Genomic DNA, 12,475 nt, shown 5'->3' with positions numbered 1-12,475 from the left:
ACCTTAAGAGTCCCAGAAAAACCAATGGTAAAGAAATCTGAGAAAATAAAAGTAGATGTAATCTCCATCTAGTCCAGAACTATACCAAAAATATGTGTGGGATGCAGGGAAAGCCATTAAAGGTAGGTGTTCAGGGATATCAGCATGACAGCAGGTAAACACAAAAGTCCGAAGTGGCAAAAGTGATCCTGGGAAAGAGAGCTGGGGCAGTGGTGAGAAGAGGGGAATTCTTGTCAATGGACCTGAAGCCACATGAGCAGGGGTGTTGTAAGCAAGTGCCAACAATAATAATAATATGGTGCCTAAAGTCAGATTCTGGTCCTGATCTGTCAGAACACAAATGAGATATAGGATCAGACCGCCTCAGAAGCAGCAGACATAGCCAATTCTGTCCATAACTGGCAGCTCCAAGAAAGCTGCTTCCCTAGGCAGCTTAACTCTTATTTAGTCATCCATAAAAAAAGGAACATGTAAACTTCCTCACGTTATGGTACAAAAATGAGAAAATAATTTTCAAAGGTTGAGCTGCAATCATCATAACTAGTAATTATATAGCTCTTTGAATTTGCAAAAAAAAACCCCAAAAAACAAAACAACACTATACACATCTCAATTGGTCCTATTATCTGGGAAGTAGGTGTTTTTATCCCAATTTTAAAGATGAGAAAACTGAGGCAGACAAAAATAAAGTGACTTGTCTAGGGTTACACAATCAGGAATAGTTAAGATTTGAATTCAGGTCATCCCAACTCCAGGTCCAGCCTTCTATCTATTGTACCACTTAGCTTCTGAGAAATGTGTGACTGGAAAAGAAGGGTTAGTCATGCAGCAAGAATGAGGACTAATAGATGGTTATCCTGTGTGCTTCACTGTCTCATAATATTAAAAGAGCTAGAGGAAGGCTTCCAATGTATTGGCAGATTTATGGGAGAATATATGAGTAAAACAGGATGAGAAGATATGGATGGATTATAATCTGCACTATTGGAAGATAGACCGTCTTCAATGCAATCATGGAATCTTTGGAATCTCATTATCCTCACAATTATTTACTCATATAATACAACATTTTTAGCTATCCTTCCAAGCTTTGCACCATTTAAATTTTGCCAAGCATGCTATTTCTGTCTCTTTCCAGGTCACCGATACACATATTGAACAGCATAAATCCAAGACAAAGCCCTGAGACACTCCACTAGAGACTTCCCTCCACATTGACTATTACTCTGTATTTAGATACTTAATAGGATTCACTCAATTTCTAGGGTTAATGTGATTGTAATTCCTGGGAATGATTCTCTCTTAAGTCTACGGTCAGCTCCCTTCTTGGCTGCCAAAGGTTTGTTCCTTGGAGCTTCTTCTGGTTGTCTGCGTCAGTGTCTGCCTAAAGAGGGTGTACCTCTGCTTCCTAAGAGATCTGATGTACTTGCAAACTCATAGCCAATGGAGGGGCAAAAACAGAAAATCCCTTTCTCTTGTCCCTTCCTCTCTCTCTCCTCCAAAGGTAGAGTGATATTCTCTTAAGGACTAAGTTAAGGCAGCTAGGTGATGAAGTAGTGTTGAAAATCTGAATTCAAATCCAGCCTCACATACTTACTAGTTGTGTGAAACTGGGCAAGTTGCATAAGCTCTGTTTGCTTCAGTTTCCTTATTTATAAAGTGGGAATAATAATAATACCTATTCCCAGGATTGTTGTGAGGATAAAATGAAATAATATTTGTAATGCACTTTACAAGTTTTAAAATGCTATATAAATGTTGATATTACAACTATTAGGTTCTTATCAATACTGTTTTCTTGCTTAGAATAATCCAAGAAATAAGCTAAAGTTTTTTTTAAAAAACCCAACAAAGTCATGGCTAAGCTCCCTTTTTAATTCATTTAAGAACTTTCACATTTGAATTAAGGGATATAGGGTATAGACAAATCTTTAAATCTAGTTTGACTCCTCATCACTGCCCCTTATTTTTAAAAATTTATTCTATTTTCCCCACTTACATGTAAAACAACATTTTTGGGGGGTTATTCATGTACATTCATTTTTATATGTTTAATCATTTAATTTAATCATGTTGAGAGAGAAAAATCTTAACAAAAGGGAAACATCATGAGAAACCAAAGTGAACATAATGTGTTGATTTACATTCAGTCTCCATAGTTCTCTCTCTGGATGTGATGGTATTTTTCCATCCAAAATTTACTGAGAATGCTTATATCATTGAATTGTTGAGAAGAACCAAGTCTGTCATAGTCGATCATTACACAATCCTGCTGCTGCTGTGTACAATATTTTCCTGGTTCTGCTTGTTTCACTCATCATCACTTCATGTAAATCTTTCCAAGCTTTTCTAAAATCAGTTTGTTCATCATTTTTTATAGAACAATAATATTTGATTACTTTCATATACCATTGCTTATTTTTTTAAATAATAGTTTTTTATTTTCAAAATTATGCAAAGATAGTTTTCAACATTCACCCTTGTGAAATCTAGAGTAAATGTTAATAATACAGGTTAAACTTAAAAGTTTACCTTGAATACATTTTTGGAGGAAGGGAGAGCTGGTTGTTAAACATTTATTAGAATACCTCTAGTCTTGGGAAGCCCAAGGGTTCCACACTTTGAGAACTGCTGGTGTACAGCATTCCTACAATCTGTTGCTGTTCAGTTGCTTCAGCTGTATCAGTTCTTCATATCCCCATTTGGGTTTTTTTGGCAAAGATCCTACAGTGTTTTGCCATTTCCTTTTCCAGTGAGTCCATTTTGTCATACAATCAGAAGTTAAGTGATTGTCCAGGGTCACATAGTAGGAAGTATTTGAGGCTGATTCTGACTCCAGGCCCAGGGCTCAATCCTCTGAGTCAGTAGCTGTCTCCCCTCCAATTTAGTAATCCACTAAAAAAAATTAGGCTAGTTTGACACCCTTCTGGCATGAACTCCTTTTAGCTCCTAGTGATCACCCCCCCCCCCTCCAAGACTTAGGAACTATCTCTGAATTATCGATTCTAGGAGCTTACCAAATATTTATGTCAGGTTCACTGACTCATTGTGTGAAGAATTTATCTTCTTCCCTGTTTTTGAAAATTATAACAACTGATTATCTTTAGTCCCCCAAACCTTTTCTGTTCTTCACAGGTTCTCCAATATGATCAACAACAGTTCAACAATCACATGTGGCAACTTTTTCAATTCTATTCCCTACCCCCCTAGATGTCATTCATATAGTTCTGGAGACTTGAACAACAAATATTTTTATTCTTAAAATCTAAGTTCATTGATGAATATTTTGTGTAACTGGGTGCAACTGTATCCAACTGAAGAGACTGAATAGCAAAAAAGCAAATTATGTAGCCTTTCTATGCCGTGCTTCAATTTCCTTATCTGTAAAATAGGGATAATAGTAGCATCTACCTCAATAATAGATACAACTTCAGGGTTGTTGTGAGCATCAAATGATATAATGTTTTCAAAGCACTTTGTAAACCTTAATTATTAGCTATCATTATTATTATTTCATCTTGAGAGCCTCTGATCTCTCATCAAGAAATTAAATTTTAGGTCATATGTCTCTACCTATTTTTCTCCTGATTTTTTTGAAATCCATTCCCCAAGACCTATGGTACTTATATTCTGTTGGATGTTCCTTTCCTTGTCAATTATGAACTCCAAGATTCCTTGTTTACTACCACCACAAACCATTTTCTCTTTATTGGTTATCGACATTTATATTAGCATCAAAAAAGGGACAAAGAAAATTAAGAATCAGATGCTAAAGTTATTGAGGAAAGTAGGAGAGCATTCTCTAGTTCATAGGTCATATCATCATATCTAGAGATGGGAGGACACCTTCAAGATTATTTAATCCAAAATCTTTATTTTATAGGAATAGTACTCTTACAACTCATATTGCACTAGCTGTTTAGGTTCCCAGAAAGGATAATACTGCTTTTCTTTTCAGGGTTTTAAGAAGTAACCTAAGGATTTGGGGATTTCTAGTACTGTAACTCATGAATCCCCACTCAATGTGCTATCCAATATCAATCAAACGGTGGATACAAATTAGTTCCTATAAAAGAAATATTTATTGAAAAGCTATAGCAAAGGCCAAAATTATGAAATATTCCTCAAATTGGGATTGGACTTTCCCCTCAATACACACATATTGTTCCTGAGACAGTGGGCTCAACTTTAAAGCATAGAGACATACATATAGGGAGCTTGTTAGGACAAGCTAAAGTTTACCTCATAATTTTTGGCTCTAGGAGTACTTTTTTTCCTTTTGTAATTTTTTTCACCAAAGTGCTTTGGGGCAATGAAAAAATCATCCCCTTGCTCATCAAGGATAACTCTTTTTTGCAGCGTTTAGCGTCTTGGTTTGTGGATCAATCCATTGCTGGGTTGGGTCAAGCAGGTCGCTTGGCTGCTATCCTGACTCATTTGGACTCAGATGTTCCTGATTTAGGTTGCTGATTATATCTCGTATAACTTTGGATGGTCTTGATAATTGCCTGGGCACTCCTGTCTTGGAATGTTTGTTCACCCAAGATTGGGAAAGACTAAACACAAAAGAAATAGAGTATCCATGTATTCATAGATAGATGGGTGGATAGTGGGTGTGCCTTATGTCCCGCTTGGCAGCTCACTTCAGCTCTTGTATTTCTTATTGCTTCTCAAAAAGGCATATCAGTCTGACTCAGTGCCTACTGACTCATTTATCCTTCTAGCATCTTAGTCAGCCAAAAGAATTCTAGTCACTACATAGCATCAGCTCTTCAGTTACTCATGGCAAGAAGAAAGCTCACCAAGCTTCCATGTATTGGATGGGAACTAGGCAGAGAATGTTGCATATGTTCTGTATCTCACCAGGAAGGACAAATCCAAGAGGGCTCATTTGATTGGGCCCTTATTGGCCATCCCCCTCCATGATATAGACAAAAGAGGGACTCCTTTCCTTTAGCTGTACTCAAAGGATCTGATTATTTGATGAGGTATTCCTGTTATTCCTTTCTGAAGTACAAATACTTTCAATTGGAAAGCTCACCTCCACAGGCTAGTTGGTACCTGAAGGACTTTAAGTAGCTAAGCCTTGGAATTAGTCAGAAAGTTGTAAGACCTTGAGGGAAAATCGGCAATTGGAGAAAAGCCCAGCTTTTCATCTTTGTGGTCTGGGAGGAGAAGCAAGAGAGGATGTTCTCAAACTTCTGGGTCTCTCTTTCCACTTCTTTAAGTTCTCAAAATGGCTTAATATAATTAAGAAAATTGAAATTCCCAAGAAGCAATTGCCTTTCTTAAGGTCACACAGGTAAGAAGTAGTAGAATGGGATTTGAATTGAGGTCCTCTGATCCCAAATTCTGTACTCTTTCCATTAAACAAAGGGTTCTTATCTCCAGGGTCCATGAACCTAAAAAAAAAACCCCACAACAAAACTGGATAGTTGTACGTCATTATTCATTGGTTTCTTTTGTAACCCTTTATAATTATTTTTGTTCATTTAAAAACATTATTCTTAGAAGGAGTTCATAAGTTGAGAACCGATTCAACTATTATGTAGAATAATTTGGAGCTATTCCAAAAGGTTATAAAAGCATTCATACACTTTGACCTAAGAATACTACTATTAGGTCTATATATAGGACCTATATGTTCAAAAGTATTTATAGCAACTCTTTTCTGGTGGCAAAGAATTAGAAATTGAGGGGATGCCCATCAGTTGAGAAATGGCTGAACAATTTATGGCATATGATTATGATGGAATGTGTGGTATATGAATATGATGGAAAATTTGATAGACATTGTGCTATAAGAAATGATAAGCAGGATGCTGTCAGAAAAACCTAGGAAGATTTCCATGAACTGATGCAAATGAAGTGAGTAGAACTAGGAGAACATTATATACAGTAATATCAACATTGTGGGATGATCAACTATGATAGACTTAGTTCTTTTCAGGAATACAAAATTATTTAAGACAAATCTGAAAATCATGATTAGTAATGCTGTCCATCTCTAGAGAAAGAACTGATGGAGTCTGAATATAGGTAGAAGTGAATATATATATATATATATATATATATAGTCTTCTTTATTTTTCTTGGAATTTTATTTTGGTCTACGTTTTGTTTTATAACATGAGTAATATGGAAAAATGTTTTGCATGACTACACATGTATAACATATCAAATGAGAAGGGTGGGGAGGGAAGGAAAGAATTTGGAACTCAATTTTTAAAATGAATGTTGAAAATTGTTTTTACGTGTAATTGGAGGAAAATAAAATACTAAATTTAGAAAAAAAGGAGCCCAGAGACTTCCAAAGGAATTCATGACACACCAAAAATTAATTTTTGTATCATACTATCCTGTTTCATTAAATAAAAGTGATAAGAATTGAGGAGAAAATACTATAAATGATTAGTATAAATTTGAAAAGATGGTGACTGTGGAGAATAAGTAATATGCTAAAAAATATAGCCTGTTAGAGCTAGAAGAAAACTCAGAAATTATATAATAAAATTTCCTCATTGTTGGGGAGAAATAAAGGAAGATATGTGGGTAATGCCCTTTTCTTCCAATTCTTCTTTCTGGAACTTTCCTTAGGTCTAATCACTTTTTGGGGAATTTGGGGCCAATGGGTACCCTGGTTCTAAGAGACTCTAAGAAGTCATTGTGTCTACCCCTGGGCAAGGCTAGCTTCTCTCTTGTCCTGCCCAACCAGAAATCCCCCTTTCAACATCTCCAGGGAAGGACTCTTCTCTTTTGATTACATTTCTCAGGATCCCCCTCTTGGTTTGATGAGGGGTTTTAAAAAAAATCCATTTTATAGGTTTTATTTTAGTTTTCAGTTTATTTTTCTTCTGGTTTGTCTACTTCTATTTTAATTTCCAGTTTATTTCTCTTCTGATTTTTTTATTAAAGCTTTTTATTTTCAAAACATATGCAAGGATAATCTTTTACCACTGATCCTTGTAAAACCTTGTGCCCCAATTTCCCTTCCCCTTCCCATCATCCCCTTTGGGGGAGAATTTCCTTTTTTTTTTTTTTAAGGGAACATCTAATAGTTCTGAGATCTTTTTGAGTTGGAAAGAGTTCAAGGACAGGGGCCTTAGTACATTTCTTCTTAAGCCAGTTACTATCTGTGAATGTCCATAGCAGAGAAGACAGTATGTACTATATAATACTATAGACTAAATGAGTTTTGTGTCTAATCTTTTTTTTTTCTGTTTCATCAATTTAGTTTCATTAAATATCCACTAGGGGCTAAAGCATTATGCTAAGTGATGGGAATAAAAAGACATAAATAAAATGATTCCTATAGTAAGGGATTTATGATCTATGGACAGATTCAGTAAGTACACAGATAAATAAATACAAGATGGTTTTAGGATGGGGAGGACACAAATGATTCAAAGGTAGAGTGGTGGTCAGGAAACCTTTGTGTATTAGCATCTGAACTGAGCCTCAAAGGGAGTCCAGGATTGTAAGAGGCAGGTGTGACAAAGGTATATGTGTTAAATGTATCTCCAAGCATGTGGGATGCCCTGTGCACAGGTATGGGAATAATAATAATAATAATAAAACTAATATTTATATAGTACCTACTACAGGACTGTGCTAAGAACCTTACAGTTATCTCATTTGATCTTCACAGTAACCCTGGGAGGTATTATATTTGGGATTAGTATTGGGATGGATAAGAGAATGAAAACAAAGAAATGATAGGAAGTAAGCTTGCTCAGGTAGGCTGAGGCTAGATTGTTATATGCTTTAGAGTTTCTTCTTCATGCCCTCTGTCTCTCCTCCCTTCCCCAATCCCTGCTCCACCTCATCTCTAAAAGCCACTGTATCCCTAGTGCCACCTTGTGCCCACCTGGCACCATAGCATCCCTCGGTATGAAATTCAGTTAACAAATATCTATTGAATCCCTGTTTTATGTATGTGTGTGTATACATATCAGGGTATTCTGTTAGATATTGTGGGGATAAAGAAATAAATAAAGTACGATTTTGAAAACTTCTGTTTTAACCAGGAAAATATAAACTTAAAAACCCACACCCATGCACAGCACAAGATGTCACCAGCAAGTCTGGGTACAAAGTTCTCCAAGTGATATGAAAAAGATAAGGTCGCTGAGTGCAGGAGTGTTCTGGGAAGGCTTCAGGGGAAAAGAAGAACCTGTATTTTTATATTGAATGAAGGTCTCCTGGAATCAGCAAAGAGCACAAGATTTGTAATCCAAAGATCTGGATTTTTATTTGTAGTTGCTGTGCTGGTTTTGGGTTCAATTCCTGCCTCTGACATTTAGCTATGTGACCACCACCAAATCACTTAACTTCTCTGAGCCTCATTTTTTCTCATCTGGGTAATGAGAGGGGTTCTTATCATCTCAAGGTTTCAGTTGCTTCATGTACAAAATGAGATGGTTCACTCATCATCCAGGAAGAATCCTTCAACATGGATTCTGCAATGATTCTCTTCTCCATCAAAGGCTTCCAAGTATCTCCAGTGCCCTACTCCATGTTTTATCCCTGTCTCATGTTTGTTAACAAAGGAACACTGAACCAGGATTATTGCTGTTGTTATATCTTCTAAAGAATCCTTAATGATCTTAATATCTTGTAAAAAAGCCCATAAGAAGGAATTTTATTCTGAGTTGAATGCTTTTTTTTCTGTCATCTACAAATAAAAAATTACAATAAGTATTTATTTTTAAAATTTTTATTAAAGTTTTTTACTCACAAAATATATGCATGGGTAATTTTTTCCAACATTGACCCTTGCAAAACCTTCTGTTCCAAATTTTTCCCTCCTTCCCCCTCCCCCTTCCCCTAGATGGCAGGTAGTCCAATTCATGTTAAATATATTAAAATGTACAATGAGCCTTTAAAAAAAATGAGGAGGTTCATTTCTAGCTTGAAATCCTAGGATCCTGTGGCCTCTCTCCTTTCCCTTCTTTCCTCCCTGCCAGAGAGCTTTACACTATAGAAATAGCCTTACAAAAGTACAGGGAGCAAGGCATTTTCCTCCTACTTCTTCACAATTCTCATTGTGCTCACTCACAAAACTCTCACAGAGCAATGGGACCAGGGTCCTGGAGGTGACATCTATACCATATGTCCTTCTGGCTATAGGGAACAGCAGTGGTCTGAGCCTCTGGATACTCCCTAGTGGACTGGCCTCCTTATATGTGTACAGAAAGCTTTTTTTTTTTTTTTTTTTGAGAATATCCTAACCCTCCTTTATCTTCCTTAACTTGTTAAATTGAGATGTTAACTTGAGATAAATTGAGATGTCCCAAATGCCCATTGAGATATTGGGTTGGGGAAAGTGCCTTGGGATTAGTGGGTGTTGCAGAGACCTCTGCTAATTTTGGCTTCATTAGGGAGATCGGGGTGACCCTTCTAGGGCAAGTGGGGGAGGGAAGTCTGGGCCCTGCTTCCTTGAGGCAGGATATTGGAGTATCTTCACCAGCTGTCATCACGTAGGTCCAGTGCCCCAGGGTTGGTTAATCATTACAGAAACAAAGTGAAAGGGAGGGGAGAGGAGGGGAGAAGAAGGCTGAACTGAGCTGGGTGAGGCTTCGGGGAGGTTTGTAGTGGGGAACTGCAGGCTAGAACAGGATCTGGGAGCAAGACTGGAGCCAGAGCGAGTGAGTGTCTGAAATGACCCCTCCACCTTCCTTCTCAACCCTCTGGGCAGTTTTGGGGCCTGAAGGGACAATTGCTGTGGAGAATCCTTCCTTAGGAGCCAGGCAGGTGTCTGGGTTTCCCGGAAGGGTAGCTGGGAATCTGATCCAAGGAAAGAAAGGGTTGGAGAAGGAATAGGAGACAGGGATCTCAAGGAGAGTCTGGTTTGCGTTTCTTTCCAAGGCTCCAGCATCTCTTGATGTAAAGGCTCTAGTATCTCTTGGGGAGGGGGGTAAGGAGTCTTGAAATTAGGATGGAGTTTTAGTTGGATCCCCCCTGGCTTGTGTTCGGGTGAGGGAGATTGCTTCTTTGTTTAGCTTGGGGATAGAGGAAGAGTGAGTTGGTCTGGGACCCATTTCCCTTTGGGAACTCAAAAATTTCAGGAAGATCGAATATGTATGTGTCTGACGCTTGTCCTACCCCTGATTTGTAAGAAGCTTTAGTGAGGAGGGAGTGATTAGGATCTCTCCAGCCCCAAGAGCCCTAGAGAAATGAATCCTAACTGTGGGGGCAGCTCAGCGTAAGAGAGCTCTGATTAGGGAGTCAGGGAGTCTTGATTTCTAGTGCTGTGTCTGCCATTTACCAGCTGTGCAATTTCAGGAAATAATCTAGCTTTTCAACCTCAGTTTCCCCATATAAAAAATGAGGATAGCAATACTTGCCCTGTCTACTGCTTCCAAGGTTCTTAGAAATATAAAAGCGAAAATGCTTTGACAAAATGAAAATTACTATACATCATCTGAGGTATAGAGCTCTGGAGACTCTTGCCTGCTTTTCTTACCAAATTCAATTCTGATTGTGACCTGGGGATCCATTTCCAAGAGAGAGAAAACCCCTGAACTCTCAGATAAGGAGTGAGTGAAAGGCTCTGGGATTTCCCTCCTCCCCACTGTCCAGAGATTGCTAGAAGATATAAGGGCACACCGGAGCAGATTAAAATAAATGCCCTTTGTGCACCAACTTTTGGACTTAACTCTTTCTCTGTGCACTCGGTCCCCTGGCACTGCTCATCCTAGGCACAAATGATTTATTTCCTGGCTTCCCTTTTCTCTCCTACATCTCCGGGGTGGGCATAATGGGGGGCCTGCCCTAGGCACTCCTCCTGCTCCATCTTTTCTCACACTCTTCTCCACCTCACCCCACCCTGCTGTCTCAGTGCCCACAACCCTCGTATATTAGTTTTCTGCTGATCTCAGGTAGAAGAACAGTATCCCCGAGGCAAAGGACTCCACTGCTTGTTTCAGCCTGTCTGGCTTCTTCGCCCTCCCTCCCTTCCTGCCTGAGATTTCCTGAATATCTTTGTCAGAGGATGTTGAGGAGGGCAGACAGAAGGGAGGAAGGCTAGGATGATAGGGGAGGAATTTGTCCTGTTTGCCCTTTTCCAGGCAAGTATGGAACAAAAAGGGCCTTTGGCCAATTCATCCTAATAGGGGTTAGGATGTGGAGCCATCCATCACTGAGGAGGAAGGAATCTCTCTCTGGAAGTAGAGGCAGATGGATGCTACAGAGGGTAAGATGTCATATTGGGAGTCAGGAAGAGAACCAAATTCGAATCTTGTCTCAGATGCTTATAATCTGTGTGTGACTCTGGTCAGCAAGTCACTTTAAAAAAATAAAGGAAAAAAAAAGTAAAATAAAGGGGCCTTGGGGACCATCTCATTCAATCTTTTTATTTATAGATGTAGAAACAGGCCTTTAAGACATCAGTGGTATGCCAGATATCACATAGGAAGTTAGTTGGCAGAGCTGGGGTAATGACAAGGAATTTTAGAAGAAACAACTGCAGAATCTGTTAACTTTGCTCTTCCCTGCCCTTCCATCTCTAGAAAAAGGATATTTTTGCTTCCCCTCCATCCCTACTTTCTGAAAAGTTCAAAAGGAGCAGTTTGGTTGTCCCTGACAAACTGGTTGTGCTTTTAGCCTCAGTTTCCTCAATTGTAATCTGGGAATAATGAAATGATAGCACCTATCTCTGAGACTTGTGAGGGCTAAATGAGATTGCATATGTAATTGGATTACCTACCATCTAGGGGAGGGGGTCGGGGGAAGGAGGGGAAAATTTGGAACACAAGGCTATGCAAAGGTCAATGTTGAAAAATTATCTGTGCATATGTTTTGAAATGAAAAAGCTTTAATTAAAAAGAGATTGTATATATAAAGCATTTGCACATCCTGCATGCTGTATAAATGCTAGCTATTTTTATTAGTAGTTTTATTATTTTTATTATTAGGCCTGTTTCTACATCTGTAATGTATTTTGGGAGTCAGATAGACAACTTGGAATTCTAGCTCCACAGCTAACTAGTTGTGGAATCTTTGGCAAAGCTTTTGACTTTCCTGAGTTTGCTTTCTTGATTTCACCTTCTTCCTCTGTAAAATATGAACTTGGACCAAATGATTTATGAAGTGCTTGCCATTTCTGACATTCTTATGCTATGGTTCTATCCCATAGTCTCTCATGGGGAACCCTATTGTAGCACCTCTTCTACCATCTTCTCTTCCCCATTCCTTTGCTTCTTCTCATCTCTAGGATTGTTATTATTCAAACCAGAGAAATTTAAACAGCTAATTCCTCTCCAGATGTTCAGCCATCCTGTAAAATGGTGAGGGTGGACTAGGTAGGCCCTAGATCCTAAATCCCATAGTCTTATGTTTATATCTGAGTCTACCCCCAATCCTCCCCTGCTCCTTTTGAACTTTTCAGAGAGGGAGAAGAGGAGAGGAAAGTTAGCAAATTCTGTATCAAATATCCTTCCTCTAGAATTCTTTGCTGTGATCCCAGCTCTGCTAA

Source organism: Sarcophilus harrisii, chromosome 4, assembly GCF_902635505.1.
Source record: "Sarcophilus harrisii chromosome 4, mSarHar1.11, whole genome shotgun sequence".
Classification (NCBI taxonomy): Eukaryota; Metazoa; Chordata; class Mammalia; order Dasyuromorphia; family Dasyuridae; genus Sarcophilus; species Sarcophilus harrisii.
Note: the sequence above shows the minus strand (reverse complement) of the source record.